The following is a 23,970-nucleotide window of genomic DNA, read 5'->3' as shown; positions in this document are numbered from 1 at the left end:
AATAGGACATGATTTATAACCCAAATAAGAATGTCCTAATGTCCTTTATCAATAGGACATGATTTCTACTTGTCTTGTTGAAGACGTTTTCTTTTGTTTTTGTTTGTAGTTATGAACAAAGTTATACAAAAGGGTGGCACGGCATGGCCATGCGATTAGGACGTTCGATTTCGGGTCGTGGGTTCAAATCCCTGTTACGTCAAACATGTTAGCCCTTTTAGTTGTAAGTCGTTATAATGTGACGGGGAATTCCACTATTCGTTGGTTAAATAGTAAATCAAGAGCTTGTGGTGGGTTGTGATGCCTAGCTGCCTTCCCTCTAGCTTTACACTGCTAAATTAGGGAATGATAGCGCAGATAGCCCTTGTGTAACTTTGCGCAAAATTAAAAAACAAAAAAAGACTATTTGTATTCTCCCGTCTCGGATATCTCAAGCCAGTTTTAAGCGTTGTAAGTCTTCAGACATACCGTTATGCCACTGAGGACATCGTTTGAAATATTATTCCCCAGTAAATAAACTAAAGAAAGGGTAACATAAATGTTGTTTGATAAATAATAAAGACATCGCTATATATATATAGTATATATACTATATATAGTATAAAAATGCTAGCTTTCTGTGGTTTTCAAAATGTTTTATTCGTTTTGAAAGTGGCTCTTGGCAAGGGCCCTTTCAAGTACAGCGGTAAGCCTACGGATTTACAACGCTATAATCAGGGGTTCCATTATCCTCGGTGGGCTTAGTAGATAGCCCGATGTGGCTTTCCTATAAGGAAACACACAACACACACTTTTAAGTTTTTTTTATTAAAAAAAGATAATTAATAATGTTCATATATATCAGAATATAAAATTACTTCTTACTTATAATAAAAATATTGCTCCAATCTTAATAGAATGTTTCTTCACTTTGTCAATACGTTATACATTTAAAAATGAAACTATAAAAGATGTCAGTAATGGGGCCGCTATAAAATTACTATATACTTATTTCCATGTGATTAGATATTTCGATAGCAAACCAGACTCGTGATGCATGCAAAATATGGAACTGTTATTTACGTTTATTCTTTGATTGTATCTTTAAAAAGGCGTAGCTGTTTTGCACGTAACTGCCCAGCTATCATGATCCAGTCCTATGTATATTATATTTATTTTGAAAGGAAGGTATATATACCTAGTTTTAAGAATTACAGGCTTTCCTTTCCTTATTTTACATGTTGTTGATTGGTTCGCAGGTTTTAGCTTATAATCATTAAGTCTGGTATCACAAGACTTTGAGTGAATCTGGTTCTCCAACGGCGTACATGAGTTTAACAGATTTATCAATCACTAGTGTCCCGATAAGATATTTATGTTATCAGATAGATTACAGTATAATATTTTTATTTTTTAAAACTCGTGCTACTTGCTTATTTTTATTCTTCCTATTAATTTGCTTGGCGTTTGTTTCGTTACTAAACAAGCATCGTTGTTCTTATGCAAGTATTTATTTGTTCGTTTTTTTTTTAATTTCGCGCGAAGCTATAAGGGGGCTATCTGCGCTATCCGCCCCTAATTTAGAAGTGTAAGACTAGAGGAAAGGCAGCTAGTCATCACTACCCACCACCAACTCTTGGGCTACTCTTTTATCAGAGAATAATGGGATTGAGCGTCACCTCATAACGCCCTCGCGGCTGAAAGAGCGAGCAAATCTGGTGTGACGGGAATTCGAACCCGCGACCTTCTGATTACGAGTCGAGTGCCTTAACTACCCGACCATATGGAATTAACTCGTGTATTCAAGGTATATTTCATGTTATTTGTAAGTTAGGTTGATTTACAAAAGCTAAAGTATCTAAATAAATTGTATAAATATTGAATAATATAACACAAAGTATTGCAATTGGTTTATTATTTAGTTTTCTCTACAAAGTTTGTGATTCATTCAGTCTATCTCAAGCCAGCAACTGATAGCGGTGTTTAGAAACAAAATAAGAAGGATCCAAGTCTGTATTGATGACAACGATGGTCACTTTCAACATTGTTTATAATTGTCATTCATATTTACCTCCTGTATTCTATATTGAAACATGTCTGTTAATAAATACGTAAGTGCACAGTGACTTTCCGAACACCCTGTATAAACCCTGAAAAACAAACAAATACGGGTACAGAGTTGCTTCTCAAACTCTTCCATTTTTTTTTAAAGTTTATCAGATTTTTTACTACACTTGAATAAGGAATATGTATGTATGAATGCAATCAATAAATACGTATTTGTTCTCTTGAATAAGCTATGGCAAATAAATACATAAAGTGGGAGGGTATTTGAAACCAGTGTAAACCAATTATTAACAAAACTATGTTATAATGGTTACATTTATAAAAAAATTAAAGAGAAAATCAACATAAAGAGAAGTTATGTTCTTTTCGCTACGCGTAAAAGCAGCTGAGAAGAAAATACGTTTAAGAGTAAAAGTGAATTTTAACGAGAAGAATTAACACTGGTTATACGTATCATTATAAAAATAAAATAACATAAAACCTTGTTAATTTCTGTGAATTGTGTGTTCGATACTTCTCACGTTTAGAAAGAATAGATTGGTGGTCGCAATTAAAACGGTAACCAGATTGTAATTATATCAATGGGTTAAAAGAATCCTCTCAAATACTTTGTTTAAATTCTTACGTAGAACATTGAACACGGAATTAAAGATTCTAAGCTTTCATAAAAATTAACAGTATTAGAAGTCAAGTACATATTAAAATGAGGAACACGATAAAGTTAATGTGCATTAGGTGTTGAAATAAATGCACGAAAATGACAGAAATATTGAACTATTTTTCTTTCCATAAAGAATTTAATTTCATGCACTCTTCAGCATATACTCAAATGAAAATAATCAGGAATTACAAGTTTTTAAAGAAAAAACAAAATCTGTTATTTTAGTCAGAACAATGTAGTTTGTCTTCGAATAACTGATTTCAGTATTAAACCGTTAAAAACTTGAATAAATCGAATTTAAATCTGTGGCTTAAAAACAAAAACACATTAAAACAGTAATAAGAGATAACCATAAAAGAGTGACAAAAGAACTGATTATAAATAAACATATAAGACAGATTATAATAGTTTTAAGAAATAAACGTTTTAATGCCCTAAGATACTCTAACATATAAAATCTTAACTTTAGTAGTACTTCGTACAACATCGCGGTTTACAGGGACAGTGAGCATTTGAACCCGTAACAAAGTATTCAAATAAGTTACCAGCTATGTATAAATAACAGTGAAACATCATCCAGCCATACCATATACAGCATCACGTACGTTGAGTGTCTACATCGCTTCCGCAATGTGTAACCTTTTATACAAAAATTAGAAACTTTATCCCCATTAATTAGATTTGTTTCAACTGCAAAAACATGAGTTTTCGGCATAATTTGTTGACGTGAATTTTTTTTTTTATTTTGCGCTCATTAATATGTGTGTGTGTTAAAAATTTTCGACTGTGGTTCCTAAATAATCAGTATTTTTAAATTCTTCTTTGAAATGACAAGAGATTTTGTAAGGAATCAGTGTTGTTAATGTTTTCTATAGAACAACAAAGGTTTCCTAAAGAATCAGTATTGTTAACTTTTTCTATGGAATTACAAAAAGATTTTACAAGGAATTAATATTGTTAAGTTTTTCTATAAAACAAAAAAATGTTTTCTCGGAATCAGAATTGTTAACCTTTCTCATGGAATAACGAAATAGGTTTCCTAAAAATCAGTGTTGCTAATGTTTTCTAAAGAACAACAAAGAGGCTTCCTAGGGAATCAGTATTGTTAACTTTTTCTACAGAATGACAAACGATTTACCTAAGGAATCGGTATCTTAACTTTTTCTATGGAACAACAAAAATATTTCCTAAGAAATCACTATTGTTAGCTTTTTCTATGAGACAAAAATCTTTATCAGGGAATCGGTATTGTTAACTTTTTCTATGGAACAACAAATTGGTTTCCTAAGGAATCGGTATTGTTAACTATGGAATGACAAAGTGTTTTCTGAGAAATCGGTATTGTTAACTTTTTTTATGGAACATCAAAAAGATTTTCCACGGATCAGTGTTGTTAACTTTCTCTATGGAACAACAAAGAGGTTTCCTTAGGAACTAGTATTGTTAACTTTCTCTTTGGAATGAAAAATGATTCCTAAGAAATCGATATTGTTAACCTTTAATATGGAACAAAAAAAAGGTTTCATAAGGAATCGGTATTGTTAACTTTTCTTCTACGAAATAAAGTGTTTATTGTTAAGTTTTCTGCAAAGCAGCAAACATAGTACCAAAGAACTATTAAGTTTAATATAAAACAAAGTATTTTTAAAGGACCAGAATTGTCAGCTCATTGTACTTTAGTATCGCAGTTTTGAATGATGAAAAAAGTAACTATTCATATAAAATTTAAAAAAGTATGAATCAAACTTTAGCTGATTTTAAGCTCTTATTTAAGTGATTCGTTTAGATGAAACACTGGGATCTCTGTTCTTGTTATTAACAAAAGACCCACGGAGTCAATTCACTATAAACATGTTAATCTTCTGCTTATTTTGAAGTTCATTTTCAGGAACGAGATTTGATTACAGAACTTTTGATTCATCTTCATATCCAACTCATCATCTTAAACTTAAAACTATGTAACATTTGAAATATCTTAATGCACAAATTCAACGGTATATATACATATGTAACAGTTACTCCACTTATGCAACAATAATGTGGAAATAAAATATTGTGATGCAAGATGAAATAAACCATCACTGAAAGTATCACAGGCACTCTGACGTAACACGACGTTCATCCATTTCTGACCAATGAAAGTCAGTCCTTCACAGACAACATGCATCAATCAAACTTTTGATGTTTACTTTGACTGTTTTCACACTGTTGGTCTTCTCTTTCACTTCTCTTTCAACACTACTGGTCCCCAGTTTCAATCACTGTTCTCACACTGTTGGTTTTAACTTTCACTGGCTGTTTCAATACTTGTTCCTCCATTTCACTGTCAGTTTCAACACAAAGTGTTTTCAATTTCATTCTCTGTTTCAACAGTGTATTATTCACTTACGATCTGTTCCAACAGTGTTGATCTTCATTTTCACTATAGTTTAACACTGCTGGTGTTCAATTTCAATCATTGTTTCAATAGTGATGGTTTTCAGTTTCACTGTCTGTTTAAACGTCGTTGGTTTTTAATTTGACTATCTTTTTCAACAGTATTTGTCTTCACTTTTACTCCACATTGGTGTTCAGTTTCACTGTATTTTTCACACTTTTGGTCTTCACTTCAACTTCTCTTTCAACGGTATTGGTCCTGAATTCAACTGTTTTCACAATACTGGTCTTCACTTTCACTGTCTCTTTCAAAACTGTTGGTTATCAAATTCAATGTCTGTTTCAACACTGTTGTTTTTCTGTTTCACTGTGTGTTTCAATACTAATAGTCTTCAATTTCACTTTCAATAGTGTAGTCTTAATTTTCTGTCTGCTTCAACACTGTTGATCTTAACTTTCACTATAATTTAACATTACTGGTCTTCAATTTCACGATATGTGTCAGCAATGTTGGTCTTTACTTCAACTGCATGTTTCAACAGTGTACGCCTTCAATTTTACTAACATTATCATCACTATTGATCTTTGGTTTCACTTACGGTTTTCACAGGGTTGGTCAATCTCACTGTGTTTCAACAGTGTTGCTCTTCACTTTCAATGATTGTTTCAGTAGTGTCGGTCTTCAATTTCACGGTGTTTCAAAACAGTTGTTCTTCACTTGCACTGAATGTTTAAAGAGTGGAGATCTTCAATTTCAGTCAGTTTCAGCAGTGCTGGTTTTTAGTTTCAATGTCCGTTTGTGAACAGTGTTGGTCTTTAACTTGACTGTGTGTTTCAACTGTGTCTCTTTTAACACAACTGGTTTTCACTTTCAATGACAATTTCAATAAAGTCATCAATTTCACGGTCTGTTTCGGCATTGTTGGTCTTTAACTGAAAGTTTGAAAAGAGTAATTCTTCAATTTCACTGTCTGCATGAATACTATTGGTTTTCGTTTTCACTGACTATTACTAGTGTTGGTCTTCACTTTACTCACCATTTTAACACTACTCGTCTGCAATTTAATTAAGTTTTTGAAAACAACTGGTCTACAGTTTTACAGTCTTTTTTCACAATCTTGGTTTCACTTTAACTTCCATTTCAAGACTATTGGTGTTAACTTCCACTGACTGTTTTCACACTATTGGTCTTCATGTTCGTAGGCTGTTTCAACTCTGTTGGCCTTCAACTTTACTGTCTGTTTCAACATTATAGTTCTTTAGTTTGACTGACTGTTCCAACACTGTTGGTATTCATCTTCACAGTCTGTTTTACCACTATTGGTCTGCAGTTTCACTGGCTGATTTCACACTGGTAATATTCGTTTTTAGTAATTGTTTTCAAACTGTTCCTCTTCAGATTCACTGTCAGATTCAACACTATTGGTCTTTACTTTCATTTCCATTTCAACACACTTGGTGTTGACTTTCACTGACTGTTTTCACACTGTTGGACTTCACTTTCATTGGCTGTTTCAACACTGTTGATATTCAACTTCACAGTCTGTTTTAACAATACTGGTGTGTCGTTTCAACGGCTGTTTAAACACTGTTGGTCTTCCCTTTTACGGTGTTTAAACAATATTGTTCTTTAGTTTGACTGTCTGTTCTCACACTCATGTTCTTCAGTTCCACTAACTGTTTTTAAAATGTTCGTCTTTACTTTCACTTACTTTTCAAAAACTGTTGATCTTCAATTTCACTGACAGATTCAACACAATTGGTCTTCATTTTCACTTCGTTTCAACACTGTTGGTCTTGAGTTTCACTGCTTGTTTAACACTATTGGTCATCACTTTAACTGACTCTTTCAACACTGTTGGTATTGAACTTCACAGTCTGTTTTCACACTACTGGTCAGCAGTTTCAATACTGTTGGTCTTCAAGTTTATAGTCTGTTTCAATAATTCTGGTCTACAGTTTTACTGTCAGTTTTTACATTGTTGGTCTTCATTTTCACTCACGCATCAACACTGTTAGTCTTCAGTTTCACTGACTGTGTAAACACCGTTTGTCTTAAATTTCACTGTCTGCTTTAACACTATTGGTCTCGAATTTCAATGACTTCAATTTCACTGTCTGTCTTCACACTGTTGGTTATTACTTTCATTTCTGTTACAACACTATTGGTCTCAAATTCTACTGACTCGTTTCACACTGTTGGTCTTCACTTTCACTGTTTCTTCCAACACTGTTGGTTTTCAATTTCACTGTCTGTTTCAACACTTGACTTTCACTTACTGTTTTCACACTTTTCAACTCAATTGGTCATCAATTTCACATGGTGTTTCAACGCTCTTGGTATTCAACTTCACAGTCTCTTTTAACACTACTGGTCTGCAGTTTCAACGGCTGTTTGAACAATGTTGGTCTTCAAATTTACTGTCTGTTTCAATAATTCTGGTCTACAGTTTTTCTGTCAGTTTGTACACTGTTGGTCTTCATTTTCACTCATGTTTCAAAACTGTTGGTGTTCACTTTTAATGACTGTCTCAAGAGTGAACGTCTACAGTTTTACTAACTTTATCGACACCTTCGGCTTTAGTTTCCCTCACGGTTTGCAGTGTTGTTCAATCTCACGATGTTTCAATGGCTGCTTCAGTAACTGAAGACCAACAGTGTACAAACTGACAGAAAAACTGTCGGTCATCAATTTCATGGTCTGTTTCAAAACTGTTGGTGTTCACTTTCAATGACTGGCTCAACACTCAACGTCTTCAGTTTTACTAACTTTATCAACACCTTGGTCTTCGGTTTCACTAACGGTTTGCAGTGTTGTTCTATCTCACGATGTTTCAATGGCTGTTTCAGTGACGTCGGTAATCAATTTCATGGTCTGTTTCAAAACTGATCTTCAGTTTCACTCCAATTTTAACAGTGAAGATCATCAATTTCACGGTTAGATTCAGCAGTGCTGATTTTTAGTTGTTTCAATATCTGTTTCTGAACAATGTTAGTCTTTAACTTGAGTGTGTATTTCAACAATGTCTCTGATAACACAACTGGATTTCACTTTGAATTACTCTTTCAATAGAGTGAGTCATCAAGTTCACGGTGTTGATCTTCAATATCACTGGATTTCTCACCAGTTTAAGTCTTCAATTTCACTGTCTGTTTTCACGCTGTTGGTCCTTGACATCACTGTATGTTTCTAAACTATTGGTCTGAAGTTTCACTGGCAGTTTCAACACTGTTGGTCGTTAAGTTTACTGTTCCCTTGTACACCGTTGGTCTTCACTTTTATTGGCTGTTTCAACACTATTGGCCTTTACTTTCACTGACTGTCTCAACACTGTTGGTCTTCACTTTCAATGACTGTCTCAACAGTCAACGTCTTCAGTTGTAGTAACTTTATCAACACCATGGTCTTCGGTTTCACAAACGGTTTGCAGCGTTGTTCAATCTCACGATGTTTATACAGTGTTGGCCTTTACTTTCAATGGCTCTTGCAGTAGTTTCGGTCATCAATTTCATGTTCTGTTTCAAAACTGATGGTGTTCACTTTCAATGACTGTCTCAACAGTCAACGTCTTCAGTTTTACTAACTTTTTCAACACCTTGGTCTTCGGTTTCACTAACGGTTTGCAGTGTTGTTCAATCTCACGATGTTTCAATGGCTGTTTCAGTAACGTCGGTCATCAATTTCATGGTCTGTTTCAAAACTGTTCTTCACTTTCACTCCACTTTGAACAGTAGAGATCTTCAATTTCACGGTTAGCTTCAGCAGTGCTGATTTTCAGTTGTTTCAATATCTGTTTTGAACAATGTTAGTCATTAACTTGAGTGCGTATTTCAACAGTGTCTCTTATAACACAACTGGATTTCACTTTGAATTACTCTTTCAATAGAGTGAGTCATCAAGTTCACGGTGTTGATCTTCAATATCACTGAATTTCTCACCAGTTTAAGTCTTCAATTTCACTGTCTGTTTTCACACTGTTGGTCATTGACATCACTGTATGTTTGAAAATTATTGGTTGAAGTTTCACTGGCAGTTTCAACACTGTTGGTCGTTAAATTTACTGTTCGCTTGTACACTGTTGGTCTTCACTTTTATTGGCTGTTTCAACACTATTGGCCTTTACTTTCACTGACTGTCTCAACACTGTTGGTCTTCAATTTCAATGTCTGTCTAGACAGAGTACGTCTTCAGTTTTACTAACTTTATCAACACTTGGTCTTCGGTTTCACTAACGGTTTGCAGTGTTGTTCAATCTCACGATGTTTCAATGGCTGTTTCAGTAACGTCGGTCATCAATTTCATGGTCTGTTTCAAAATTGTTCTTCAGTTTCACTCCACTTTTAACAGCGAAGATCATCAATTTCACGGTCAGCTTCAGCAGTGCTGATTTTCAGTTGTTTCAATATCTGTTTTTGAACAATGATAGTCTTTAACTTGAGTACGTATTCAAAAGTGTCTCTTATAACACAACTGGATTTCACTTTGAATTACTCTTTCAATAGAGTGAGTCATCAAGTTCACGGTGTTGATCTTCAATATCACTGAATTTCTCACCAGTTTAAGTCTTCAATTTCACTGTCTGTTTTCACACTGTTGGTCATTGACATCACTGTATGTTTCTAAACTATTGGTCTGAAGTTTCACTGGCAGTTTCAACACTGTTGGTCGTTAAGTTTACTGTTCGCTTGTACACCGTTGGTCTTCACTTTTATTGGCTGTTTCAACACTATTGGCCTTTACTTTCACTGACTGTCTCAACACTGTTGGTCTTCAATTTCAATGTCTGTCTAGACAGAGTACGTCTTCAGTTTTACTAACTTTATCAACACCTTGGTCTTCGGTTTCACTAACGGTTTGCAGTGTTGTTCAATCTCACGATGTTTCAATGGCTGTTTCAGTAACGTCGGTCATCAATTTCATGGTCTGTTTCAAAACTGTTCTTCACTTTCACTCCACTTTGAACAGTAGATATCTTCAACTTCACGGTTAGCTTCAGCAGTGCTGATTTTCAGTTGTTTCAATATCTGTTTTGAACAATGTTAGTCATTAACTTGAGTGCGTATTTCAACAGTGTCTCTTATAACACAACTGGATTTCACTTTGAATTACTCTTTCAATAGAGTGAGTCATCAAGTTCACGGTGTTGATCTTCAATATCACTGAATTTCTCACCAGTTTAAGTCTTCAATTTCACTGTCTGTTTTCACACTGTTGGTCATTGACATCACTGTATGTTTCTAAACTATTGGTCTGAAGTTTCACTGGCAGTTTCAACACTGTTGGTCGTTAAGTTTACTGTTAGCTTGTACACTGTTGGTCTTCACTTTTATTGGCTGTTTCAACACTATTGGCCTTTACTTTCACTGACTGTCTCAACACTGTTGGTCTTCAATTTCAATGTCTGTCTAGACAGAGTACGTCTTCAGTTTTACTAACTTTATCAACACCTTGGTCTTCGGTTTCACTGACGGTTTGCAGTGTTGTTCAATCTCACGATGTTTCAATGGCTGTTTCAGTAACGTCGGTCATCAATTTCATGGTCTGTTTCAAAACTGTTCTTCACTTTCACTCCACTTTCAACAGTAGATATCTTCAACTTCACGGTTAGCTTCAGCAGTGCTGATTTTCAGTTGTTTCAATATCTGTTTTGAACAATGTTAGTCATTAACTTGACTGCGTATTTCAAAAGTGTCTCTTATAACACAACTGGATTTCACTTTGAATTACTCTTTCAATAGAGTGAGTCATCAAGTTCACGGTGTTGATCTTCAATATCACTGAATTTCTCACCAGTTTAAGTCTTCAATTTCACTGTCTGTTTTCACACTGTTGGTCATTGACATCACTGTATGTTTCTAAACTATTGGTCTGAAGTTTCACTGGCAGTTTCAACACTGTTGGTCGTTAAGTTTACTGTTCGCTTGTACACCGTTGGTCTTCACTTTTATTGGCTGTTTCAACACTATTGGCCTTTACTTTCACTGACTGTCTCAACAACTGTTGGTCTTCAATTTCAATGTCTGTCTACACAGAGTACGTCTTCAGTTTTACTAACTTTATCAACACCTTGGTCTTCGGTTTCACTAACGGTTTGCAGTGTTGTTCAATCTCACGATGTTTCAATGGCTGTTTCAGTAACGTCGGTCATCAATTTCATGGTCTGTTTCAAAACTGTTCTTCACTTTCACTCCACTTTGAACAGTAGATATCTTCAACTTCACGGTTAGCTTCAGCAGTGGTGATTTTCAGTTTTTTCAATATCTGTTTTTGAACAATGTTAGTCATTAACTTGACTGCGTATTTGAAAAGTGACTCTTATAACACAACTGGATTTCACTTTGAATTACTCTTTCAATAGAGTGAGTCATCAAGTTCACGGTGTTGATCTTCAATATCACTGAATTTCTCACCAGTTTAAGTCTTCAATTTCACTGTCTGTTTTCACACTGTTGGTAATTGACATCACTGTATGTTTCTAAACTATTGGTCTGAAGTTTCACTGGCAGTTTCAACACTGTTGGTGGTTAAGTTTACTGTTACTTGTACACCGTTGGTCTTCACTTTTATTGGCTGTTTCAACACTATTGGCCTTTACTTTCACTGACTGTCTCAACACTGTTGGTCTTCAATTTCAATGTCTGTCTACACAGAGTACGTCTTCAGTTTTACTAACTTTATCAACACCTTGGTCTTCGGTTTCACTAACGGTTTGCAATGTTGTTCAATCTCACGATGTTTCAATGGCTGTTTCAGTAACGTCGGTCATCAATTTCATGGTCTGTTTCAAAATTGTTCTTCAGTTTCACTCCACTTTTAAAAGCGAAGATTATCAATTTCACGGTCAGCTTCAGCAGTTATGATTTTCAGTTGTTTCAATATCTGTTTTTGAACAATGTCAGTCTTTAACTTGAGTGCGTATTTCAAAAGTGTCTCTTATAACACAACTGGATTTCACTTTGAATTACTCTTTCAATAGAGTGAGTCATCAAGTTCACGGTGTTGATCTTCAATATCACTGAATTTCTCACCAGTTTAAGTCTTCAATTTCACTGTCTGTTTTCACACTGTTGGTCATTGACATCACTGTATGTTTCTAAACTATTGGTCTGAAGTTTCACTGGCAGTTTCAACACTGTTGGTCGTTAAGTTTACTGTTCGCTTGTACACCGTTGGTCTTCACTTTTATTGGCTGTTTCAACACTATTGGCCTTTACTTTCACTGACTGTCTCAACACTGTTGGTCTTCAATTTCAATGTCTGTCTACACAGAGTACGTCTTCAGTTTTACTAACTTTATCAACACCTTGGTCTTCGGTTTCACTAACGGTTTGCAGTGTTGTTCAATCTCACGATGTTTCAATGGCTGTTTCAGTAACGTCGGTCATCAATTTCATGGTCTGTTTCAAAATTGTTCTTCAGTTTCACTCCACTTTTAACAGCGAAGATCATCAATTTCACGGTCAGCTTCAGCAGTGCTGATTTTCAGTTGTTTCAATATCTGTTTTTGAACAATGTCAGTCTTTAACTTGAGTGCGTATTTCAACAGTGTCTCTTATAACACAACTGGATTTCACTTTGAATTACTCTTTCAATAGAGTGAGTCATCAAGTTCACGGTGTTGATCTTCAATATCACTGAATTTCTCACCAGTTTAAGTCTTCAATTTCACTGTCTGTTTTCACACTGTTGGTCATTGACATCACTGTATGTTTCTAAACTATTGGTCTGAAGTTTCACTGGCAGTTTCAACACTGTTGGTCGTTAAGTTTACTGTTCGCTTGTACACCGTTGGTCTTCACTTTTATTGGCTGTTTCAACACTATTGGCCTTTACTTTCACTGACTGTCTCAACACTGTTGGTCTTCAATTTCAATGTCTGTCTAGACAGAGTACGTCTTCAGTTTTACTAACTTTATCAACACCTTGGTCTTCGGTTTCACTAACGGTTTGCAGTGTTGTTCAATCTCACGATGTTTCAATGGCTGTTTCAGTAACGTCGGTCATCAATTTCATGGTCTGTTTCAAAATTGTTCTTCAGTTTCACTCCACTTTTAACAGCGAAGATCATCAATTTCACGGTCAGCTTCAGCAGTGCTGATTTTCAGTTGTTTCAATATCTGTTTTGGAACAATGTTAGTCATTAACTTGAGTGCGTATTTCAAAAGTGTCTCTTATAACACAACTGGATTTCACTTTGAATTACTCTTTCAATAGAGTGAGTCATCAAGTTCACGGTGTTGATCTTCAATATCACTGAATTTCTCACCAGTTTAAGTCTTCAATTTCACTGTCTGTTTTCACACTGTTGGTCATTGACATCACTGTATGTTTGAAAATTATTGGTTGAAGTTTCACTGGCAGTTTCAACACTGTTGGTCGTTAAGTTTACTGTTCGCTTGTGCACCGTTGGTCTTCACTTTTATTGGCTGTTTCAACACTATTGGCCTTTACTTTCACTGACTGTCTCAACACTGTTGGTTTTCAATTTCAATGTCTGTCTAGACAGAGTACGTCTTCAGTTTTACTAACTTTATCAACACCTTGGTCTTCGGTTTCACTGACGGTTTGCAGTGTTGTTCAATCTCACGATGTTTCAATAGCTGTTTCAGTAATGTCGGTCATCAATTTCATGGTCTGTTTCAAAACTGTTCTTCACTTTCACTCCACTTTGAACAGTAGATATCTTCAACTTCACGGTTAGCTTCTGCAGTGCTGATTTTCAGTTGTTTCAATATCTGTTTTGAAGCAATGTTAGTCATTAACTTGAGTGCGTATTTCAACAGTGTCTCTTATAACACAACTGGATTTCACTTTGAATTACTCTTTCAATAGAGTGAGTCATCAAGTTCACGGTGTTGATCTTCAATATCACTGAATTTCTCACCAGTTTAAGTCTTCAATTTCACTGTCTGTTTTCACACTGTTGGTCATTGACATCACTGTATGTTTCTAAACTATTGGTCTGAAGTTTCACTGGCAGTTTCAACACTGTTGGTCGTTAAGTTTACTGTTCGCTTGTACACCGTTGGTCTTCACTTTTATTGGCTGTTTCAACACTATTGGCCTTTACTTTCACTGACTGTCTCAACACTGTTGGTCTTCAATTTCAATGTCTGTCTACACAGAGTACGTCTTCAGTTTTACTAACTTTATCAACACCTTGGTCTTCGGTTTCACTAACGGTTTGCAGTGTTGTTCAATCTCACGATGTTTCAATGGCTGTTTCAGTAACGTCGGTCATCAATTTCATGGTCTGTTTCAAAACTGTTCTTCACTTTCACTCCACTTTGAACAGTAGGTATCTTCAACTTCACGGTTAGCTTCAGCAGTGGTGATTTTCAGTTGTTTCAATATCTGTTTTTGAACAATGTTAGTCATTAACTTGACTGCGTATTTGAAAAGTGACTCTTATAACACAACTGGATTTCACTTTGAATTACTCTTTCAATAGAGTGAGTCATCAAGTTCACGGTGTTGATCTTCAATATCACTGAATTTCTCACCAGTTTATGTCTTCAATTTCACTGTCTGTTTTCACACTGTTGGTCATTGACATCACTGTATGTTTGAAAATTATTGGTCTGAAGTTTCACTGGCAGTTTCAACACTGTTGGTCGTTAAGTTTACTGTTCGCTTGTGCACCGTTGGTCTTCACTTTTATTGGCTGTTTCAACACTATTGGCCTTTACTCTCACTGACTGTCTCAAGACTGTTGGTTTTCAATTTGAATGTCTGTCTACACAGAGTACGTCTTCAGTTTTACTAACTTTATCAACACCTTGGTCTTCGGTTTCACTAACGGTTTGCAGTGTTGTTCAATCTCACGATGTTTCAATGGCTGTTTCAGTAACGTCGGTCATCAATTTCATGGTCTGTTTCAAAATTGTTCTTCAGTTTCACTCCACTTTTAACAGCGAAGATCATCAATTTCACGGTCAGCTTCAGCAGTGCTGATTTTCAGTTGTTTCAATATCTGTTTTGAACAATGTCAGTCTTTAACTTGAGTGCGTATTTCAACAGTGTCTCTTATAACACAACTGGATTTCACTTTGAATTACTCTTTCAATAGAGTGAGTCATCAAGTTCACGGTGTTGATCTTCAATATCACTGAATTTCTCACCAGTTTAAGTCTTCAATTTCACTGTCTGTTTTCACACTGTTGGTCATTGACATCACTGTATGTTTTAAAACTATTGGTCTGAAGTTTCACTGGCAGTTTCAACACTGTTGGTCGTTAAGTTTACTGTTCGCTTGTGCACCGTTGGTCTTCACTTTTATTGGCTGTTTCAACACTATTGGCCTTTACTCTCACTGACTGTCTCAACACTGTTGGTTTTCAATTTCAATGTCTGTCTAGACAGAGTACGTCTTCAGTTTTACTAACTTTATCAACACCTTGGTCTTCGGTTTCACTGACGGTTTGCAGTGTTGTTCAATCTCACGATGTTTCAATGGCTGTTTCAGTAATGTCGGTCATCAATTTCATGGTCTGTTTCAAAACTGTTCTTCACTTTCACTCCACTTTGAACAGTAGATATCTTCAACTTCACGGTTAGCTTCAGCAGTGGTGATTTTCAGTTGTTTCAATATCTGTTTTGAACAATGTTAGTCATTAACTTGACTGCGTATTTGAAAAGTGACTCTTATAACACAACTGGATTTCACTTTGAATTACTCTTTCAATAGAGTGAGTCATCAAGTTCACGGTGTTGATCTTCAATATCACTGAATTTCTCACCAGTTTAAGTCTTCAATTTCACTGTCTGTTTTCACACTGTTGGTCATTGACATCACTGTATGTTTCTAAATTATTGGTTGAAGTTTCACTGGCAGTTTCAACACTGTTGGTCGTTAAGTTTACTGTTCGCTTGTACACTGTTGGTCTTCACTTTTATTGGCTGTTTCAACACTATTGGCCTTTACTTTCACTGACTGTCTCAACACTGTTGGTCTTCAATTTCAATGTCTGTCTACACAGAGTACGTCTTCAGTTTTACTAACTTTATCAACACCTTGGTCTTCGGTTTCACTAACGGTTTGCAGTGTTGTTCAATCTCACGATGTTTCAATGGCTGTTTCAGTAACGTCGGTCATCAATTTCATGGTCTGTTTCAAAATTGTTCTTCAGTTTCACTCCACTTTTAACAGCGAAGATCATCAATTTCACGGTCAGCTTCAGCAGTGGTGATTTTCAGTTGTTTCAATATCTGTTTTGAACAATGTTAGTCATTAACTTGAGTGCGTATTTCAACAGTGTCTCTTATAACACAACTGGATTTCACTTTGAATTACTCTTTCAATAGAGTGAGTCATCAAGTTCACGGTGTTGATCTTCAATATCACTGAATTTCTCACCAGTTTAAGTCTTCAATTTCACTGTCTGTTTTCACACTGTTGGTCATTGACATCACTGTATGTTTCTAAACTATTGGTCTGAAGTTTCACTGGCAGTTTCAACACTGTTGGTTGTTAAGTTTACTGTTCGCTTGTACACCGTTGGTCTTCACTTTTATTGGCTGTTTCAACACTATTGGCCTTTACTTTCACTGACTGTCTCAACACTGTTGGTCTTCAATTTCAATGTCTGTCTAGACAGAGTACGTCTTCAGTTTTACTAACTTTATCAACACCTTGGTCTTCGGTTTCACTAACGGTTTGCAGTGTTGTTCAATCTCACGATGTTTCAATGGCTGTTTCAGTAACGTCGGTCATCAATTTCATGGTCTGTTTCAAAACTGTTCTTCACTTTCACTCCACTTTGAACAGTAGATATCTTCAACTTCACGGTTAGCTTCAGCAGTGCTGATTTTCAGTTGTTTCAATATCTGTTTTGGAACAATGTTAGTCATTAACTTGAGTGCGTATTTCAAAAGTGTCTCTTATAACACAACTGGATTTCACTTTGAATTACTCTTTCAATAGAGTGAGTCATCAAGTTCACGGTGTTGATCTTCAATATCACTGAATTTCTCACCAGTTTAAGTCTTCAATTTCACTGTCTGTTTTCACACTGTTGGTCATTGACATCACTGTATGTTTCTAAACTATTGGTCTGAAGTTTCACTGGCAGTTTCAACACTGTTGGTCGTTAAGTTTACTGTTCGCTTGTACACCGTTGGTCTTCACTTTTATTGGCTGTTTCAACACTATTGGCCTTTACTTTCACTGACTGTCTCAACACTGTTGGTCTTCAATTTCAATGTCTGTCTAGACAGAGTACGTCTTCAGTTTTACTAACTTTATCAACACCTTGGTCTTCGGTTTCACTAACGGTTTGCAGTGTTGTTCAATCTCACGATGTTTCAATGGCTGTTTCAGTAACGTCGGTCATCAATTTCATGGTCTGTTTCAAAACTGTTCTTCACTTTCACTCCACTTTGAACAGTAGATATCTTCAACTTCACGGTTAGCTTCAGCAGTGGTGATTTTCAGTTGTTTCAATATCTGTTTTGAACAATGTTAGTCATTAACTTGAGTGCGTATTTCAACAGTGTCTCTTATAACACAACTGGATTTCACTTTGAATTACTCTTTCAATAGAGTGAGTCATCAAGTTCACGGTGTTGATCTTCAATATCACTGAATTTCTCACCAGTTTAAGTCTTCAATTTCACTGTCTGTTTTCACACTGTTGGTCATTGACATCACTGTATGTTTCTAAACTATTGGTCTGAAGTTTCACTGGCAGTTTCAACACTGTTGGTCGTTAAGTTTACTGTTCGCTTGTACACCGTTGGTCTTCACTTTTATTGGCTGTTTCAACACTATTGGCCTTTACTTTCACTGACTGTCTCAACACTGTTGGTCTTCAATTTCAATGTCTGTCTAGACAGAGTACGTCTTCAGTTTTACTAACTTTATCAACACCTTGGTCTTCGGTTTCACTAACGGTTTGCAGTGTTGTTCAATCTCACGATGTTTCAATGGCTGTTTCAGTAACGTCGGTCATCAATTTCATGGTCTGTTTCAAAACTGTTCTTCACTTTCACTCCACTTTGAACAGTAGATATCTTCAACTTCACGGTTAGCTTCAGCAGTGGTGATTTTCAGTTGTTTCAATATCTGTTTTGAACAATGTTAGTCATTAACTTGAGTGCGTATTTCAACAGTGTCTCTTATAACACAACTGGATTTCACTTTGAATTACTCTTTCAATAGAGTGAGTCATCAAGTTCACGGTGTTGATCTTCAATATCACTGAATTTCTCACCAGTTTAAGTCTTCAATTTCACTGTCTGTTTTCACACTGTTGGTCATTGACATCACTGTATGTTTCTAAACTATTGGTCTGAAGTTTCACTGGCAGTTTCAACACTGTTGGTCGTTAAGTTTACTGTTCGCTTGTACACCGTTGGTCTTCACTTTTATTGGCTGTTTCAACACTATTGGCCTTTACTTTCACTGACTGTCTCAACACTGTTGGTTTTCAATTTCAATGTCTGTCTAGACAGAGTACGTCTTCAGTTTTACTAACTTTATCAACACCTTGGTCTTCGGTTTCACTGACGGTTTGCAGTGTTGTTCAATCTCACGATGTTTCAATAGCTGTTTCAGTAATGTCGGTCATCAATTTCATGGTCTGTTTCAAAACTGTTCTTCACTTTCACTCCACTTTGAACAGTAGATATCTTCAACTTCACGGTTAGCTTCAGCAGTGCTGATTTTCAGTTGTTTCAATATCTGTTTTTGAACAATGTCAGTCTTTAACTTGAGTGCGTATTTCAACAGTGTCTCTTATAACACAACTGGATTTCACTTTGAATTACTCTTTCAATAGAGTGAGTCATCAAGTTCACGGTGTTGATCTTCAATATCACTGAATTTCTCACCAGTTTATGTCTTCAATTTCACTGTCTGTTTTCACACTGTTGGTCATTGACATCACTGTATGTTTGAAAATTATTGGTTGAAGTTTCACTGGCAGTTTCAACACTGTTGGTCGTTAAATTTACTGTTCGCTTGTACACTGTTGGTCTTCACTTTTATTGGCTGTTTCAACACTATTGGCCTTTACTTTCACTGACTGTCTCAACACTGTTGGTCTTCAATTTGAATGTCTGTCTACACAGAGTACGTCTTCAGTTTTACTAACTTTATCAACACCTTGGTCTTCGGTTTCACTAACGGTTTGCAGTGTTGTTCAATCTCACGATGTTTCAATGGCTGTTTCAGTAACGTCGGTCATCAATTTCATGGTCTGTTTCAAAATTGTTCTTCAGTTTCACTCCACTTTTAACAGCGAAGATCATCAATTTCACGGTCAGCTTCAGCAGTGCTGATTTTCAGTTGTTTCAATATCTGTTTTTGAACAATGTTAGTCATTAACTTGAGTGCGTATTTCAACAGTGTCTCTTATAACACAACTGGATTTCACTTTGAATTACTCTTTCAATAGAGTGAGTCATCAAGTTCACGGTGTTGATCTTCAATATCACTGAATTTCTCACCAGTTTAAGTCTTCAATTTCACTGTCTGTATTCACACTGTTGGTCATTGACATCACTGTATGTTTCTAAACTATTGGTCTGAAGTTTCACTGGCAGTTTCAACACTGTTGGTCGTTAAGTTTACTGTTCGCTTGTACACCGTTGGTCTTCACTTTTATTGGCTGTTTCAACACTATTGGCCTTTACTTTCACTGACTGTCTCAACACTGTTGGTTTTCAATTTCAATGTCTGTCTAGACAGAGTACGTCTTCAGTTTTACTAACTTTATCAACACCTTGGTCTTCGGTTTCACTAACGGTTTGCAGTGTTGTTCAATCTCACGATGTTTCAATGGCTGTTTCAGTAACGTCGGTCATCAATTTCATGGTCTGTTTCAAAATTGTTCTTCAGTTTCACTCCACTTTTAACAGCGAAGATCTTCAATTTCACGGTTAGCTTCAGCAGTGGTGATTTTCAGTTGTTTCAATATCTGTTTTTGAACAATGTTAGTCATTAACTTGAGTGCGTATTTCAACAGTGTCTCTTATAACACAACTGGATTTCACTTTGAATTACTCTTTCAATAGAGTGAGTCATCAAGTTCACGGTGTTGATCTTCAATATCACTGAATTTCTCACCAGTTTAAGTCTTCAATTTCACTGTCTGTTTTCACACTGTTGGTCATTGACATCACTGTATGTTTGAAAATTATTGGTTGAAGTTTCACTGGCAGTTTCAACACTGTTGGTCGTTAAATTTACTGTTCGCTTGTACACTGTTGGTCTTCACTTTTATTGGCTGTTTCAACACTATTGGCCTTTACTTTCACTGACTGTCTCAACACTGTTGGTCTTCAATTTCAATGTCTGTCTACACAGAGTACGTCTTCAGTTTTACTAACTTTATCAACACCTTGGTCTTCGGTTTCACTAACGGTTTGCAGTGTTGTTCAATCTCACGATGTTTCAATGGCTGTTTCAGTAACGTCGGTCATCAATTTCATGGTCTGTTTCAAAATTGTTCTTCAGTTTCACTCCACTTTTAACAGCGAAGATCATCAATTTCACGGTCAGCTTCAGCAGTGCTGATTTTCAGTTGTTTCAATATCTGTTTTTGAACAATGTTAGTCTTTAACTTGAGTGCGTATTTCAACAGTGTCTCTTATAACACAACTGGATTTCACTTTGAATTACTCTTTCAATAGAGTGAGTCATCAAGTTCACGGTGTTGATCTTCAATATCACTGAATTTCTCACCAGTTTAAGTCTTCAATTTCACTGTCTGTATTAACACTGTTGGTCATTGACATCACTGTATGTTTAAAAATTATTGGTTGAAGTTTCACTGGCAGTTTCAACACTGTTGGTCGTTAAATTTACTGTTCGCTTGTACACTGTTGGTCTTCACTTTTATTGGCTGTTTCAACACTATTGGCCTTTACTTTCACTGACTGTCTCAACACTGTTGGTCTTCAATTTCAATGTCTGTCTAGACAGAGTACGTCTTCAGTTTTACTAACTTTATCAACACCTTGGTCTTCGGTTTCACTAACGGTTTGCAGTGTTGTTCAATCTCACGATGTTTCAATGGCTGTTTCAGTAACGTCGGTCATCAATTTCATGGTCTGTTTCAAAATTGTTCTTCAGTTTCACTCCACTTTTAACAGCGAAGATCTTCAATTTCACGGTTAGCTTCAGCAGTGGTGATTTTCAGTTGTTTCAATATCTGTTTTTGAACAATGTTAGTCATTAACTTGAGTGCGTATTTCAACAGTGTCTCTTATAACACAACTGGATTTCACTTTGAATTACTCTTTCAATAGAGTGAGTCATCAAGTTCACGGTGTTGATCTTCAATATCACTGAATTTCTCACCAGTTTATGTCTTCAATTTCACTGTCTGTTTTCACACTGTTGGTCATTGACATCACTGTATGTTTGAAAATTATTGGTTGAAGTTTCACTGGCAGTTTCAACACTGTTGGTCGTTAAATTTACTGTTCGCTTGTACACTGTTGGTCTTCACTTTTATTGGCTGTTTCAACACTATTGGCCTTTACTTTCACTGACTGTCTCAACACTTTTTGTCTTCAATTTCAATGTCTGTCTACACAGAGTACGTCTTCAGTTTTACTAACTTTATCAACACCTTGGTCTTCGGTTTCACTAACGGTTTGCAGTGTTGTTCAATCTCACGATGTTTCAATGGCTGTTTCAGTAACGTCGGTCATCAATTTCATGGTCTGTTTCAAAATTGTTCTTCAGTTTCACTCCACTTTTAAAAGCGAAGATTATCAATTTCACGGTCAGCTTCAGCAGTTATGATTTTCAGTTGTTTCAATATCTGTTTTTGAACAATGTCAGTCTTTAACTTGAGTGCGTATTTCAAAAGTGTCTCTTATAACACAACTGGATTTCACTTTGAATTACTCTTTCAATAGAGTGAGTCATCAAGTTCACGGTGTTGATCTTCAATATCACTGAATTTCTCACCAGTTTAAGTCTTCAATTTCACTGTCTGTATTAACACTGTTGGTCATTGACATCACTGTATGTTTAAAAATTATTGGTTGAAGTTTCACTGGCAGTTTCAACACTGTTGGTCGTTAAATTTACTGTTCGCTTGTACACTGTTGGTCTTCACTTTTATTGGCTGTTTCAACACTATTGGCCTTTACTCTCACTGACTGTCTCAACACTGTTGGTTTTCAATTTCAATGTCTATCTAGACAGAGTACGTCTTCAGTTTTACTAACTTTATCAACACCTTGGTCTTCGGTTTCACTGACGGTTTGCAGTGTTGTTCAATCTCACGATGTTTCAATGGCTGTTTCAGTAACGTCGGTCATCAATTTCATGGTCTGTTTCAAATTGTTCTTCAGTTTCACTCCACTTTTAACAGCGAAGATCATCAATTTCACGGTCAGCTTCAGCAGTTGTGATTTTCAGTTGTTTCAATATCTGTTTTTGAACAATGTCAGTCTTTAACTTGAGTGCGTATTTCAACAGTGTCTCTTATAACACAACTGGATTTCACTTTGAATTACTCTTTCAATAGAGTGAGTCATCAAGTTCACGGTGTTGATCTTCAATATCACTGAATTTCTCACCAGTTTAAGTCTTCAATTTCACTGTCTGTATTCACACTGTTGGTCATTGACATCACTGTATGTTTCTAAACTATTGGTCTGAAGTTTCACTGGCAGTTTCAACACTGTTGGTCGTTAAATTTACTGTTCGCTTGTACACTGTTGGTCTTCACTTTTATTGGCTGTTTCAACACTATTGGCCTTTACTTTCACTGACTGTCTCAACACTGTTGGTCTTCAATTTGAATGTCTGTCTACACAGAGTACGTCTTCAGTTTTACTAACTTTATCAACACCTTGGTCTTCGGTTTCACTAACGGTTTGCAGTGTTGTTCAATCTCACGATGTTTCAATGGCTGTTTCAGTAACGTCGGTCATCAATTTCATGGTCTGTTTCAAAATTGTTCTTCAGTTTCACTCCACTTTTAACAGCGAAGATCATCAATTTCACGGTCAGCTTCAGCAGTTGTGATTTTCAGTTGTTTCAATATCTGTTTTGGAACAATGTTAGTCATTAACTTGAGTGCGTATTTCAAAAGTGTCTCTTATAACACAACTGGATTTCACTTTGAATTACTCTTTCAATAGAGTGAGTCATCAAGTTCACGGTGTTGATCTTCAATATCACTGAATTTCTCACCAGTTTAAGTCTTCAATTTCACTGTCTGTATTCACACTGTTGGTAATTGACATCACTGTATGTTTCTAAACTATTGGTCTGAAGTTTCACTGGCAGTTTCAACACTGTTGGTCGTTAAGTTTACTGTTCGCTTGTGCACCGTTAGTCTTCACTTTTATTGGCTGTTTCAACACTATTGGCCTTTACTCTCACTGACTGTCTCAACACTGTTGGTTTTCAATTTCAATGTCTATCTAGACAGAGTACGTCTTCAGTTTTACTAACTTTATCAACACCTTGGTCTTCGGTTTCACTGACGGTTTGCAGTGTTGTTCAATCTCACGATGTTTCAATGGCTGTTTCAGTAACGTCGGTCATCAATTTCATGGTCTGTTTCAAAATTGTTCTTCAGTTTCACTCCACTTTTAACAGCGAAGATCATCAATTTCACGGTCAGCTTCAGCAGTGCTGATTTTCAGTTGTTTCAATATCTGTTTTTGAACAATGTTAGTCTTTAACTTGAGTGCGTATTTCAACAGTGTCTCTTATAACACAACTGGATTTCACTTTGAATTACTCTTTCAATAGAGTGAGTCATCAAGTTCACGGTGTTGATCTTCAATATCACTGAATTTCTCACCAGTTTAAGTCTTCAATTTCACTGTCTGTTTTCACACTGTTGGTCATTGACATCACTGTATGTTTCTAAACTATTGGTCTGAAGTTTCACTGGCAGTTTCAACACTGTTG

At 36.0% G+C, this 23,970-nt stretch overlaps 1 long non-coding RNA gene across 23 annotated transcripts in view; it reads left to right on the top strand.

Moving 5' to 3' along the window:
* LOC143249062 (uncharacterized) overlaps window positions 1–23,970 on the top strand; it is a 241,299-nt gene that overhangs the window by 17,683 nt on the left and 199,646 nt on the right. The window contains exon 3 of one of the 23 annotated variants that reach the window (XR_013027477.1): window positions 1,902–2,029. The exons of the other annotated variants lie outside the window; for them this stretch is intronic. This is a non-coding gene — a long non-coding RNA (uncharacterized LOC143249062). Of the gene's footprint in view, window positions 1–1,901; window positions 2,030–23,970 lie in introns of those variants that run through there. 23 annotated transcript variants of the gene reach the window in all.

The sequence above is a fragment of the Tachypleus tridentatus genome, chromosome 4 (assembly GCF_004210375.1).
Source record: "Tachypleus tridentatus isolate NWPU-2018 chromosome 4, ASM421037v1, whole genome shotgun sequence".
Taxonomy (NCBI): domain Eukaryota; kingdom Metazoa; phylum Arthropoda; class Merostomata; order Xiphosura; family Limulidae; genus Tachypleus; species Tachypleus tridentatus.
This window is presented reverse-complemented; position numbering and strand designations above follow the sequence as displayed.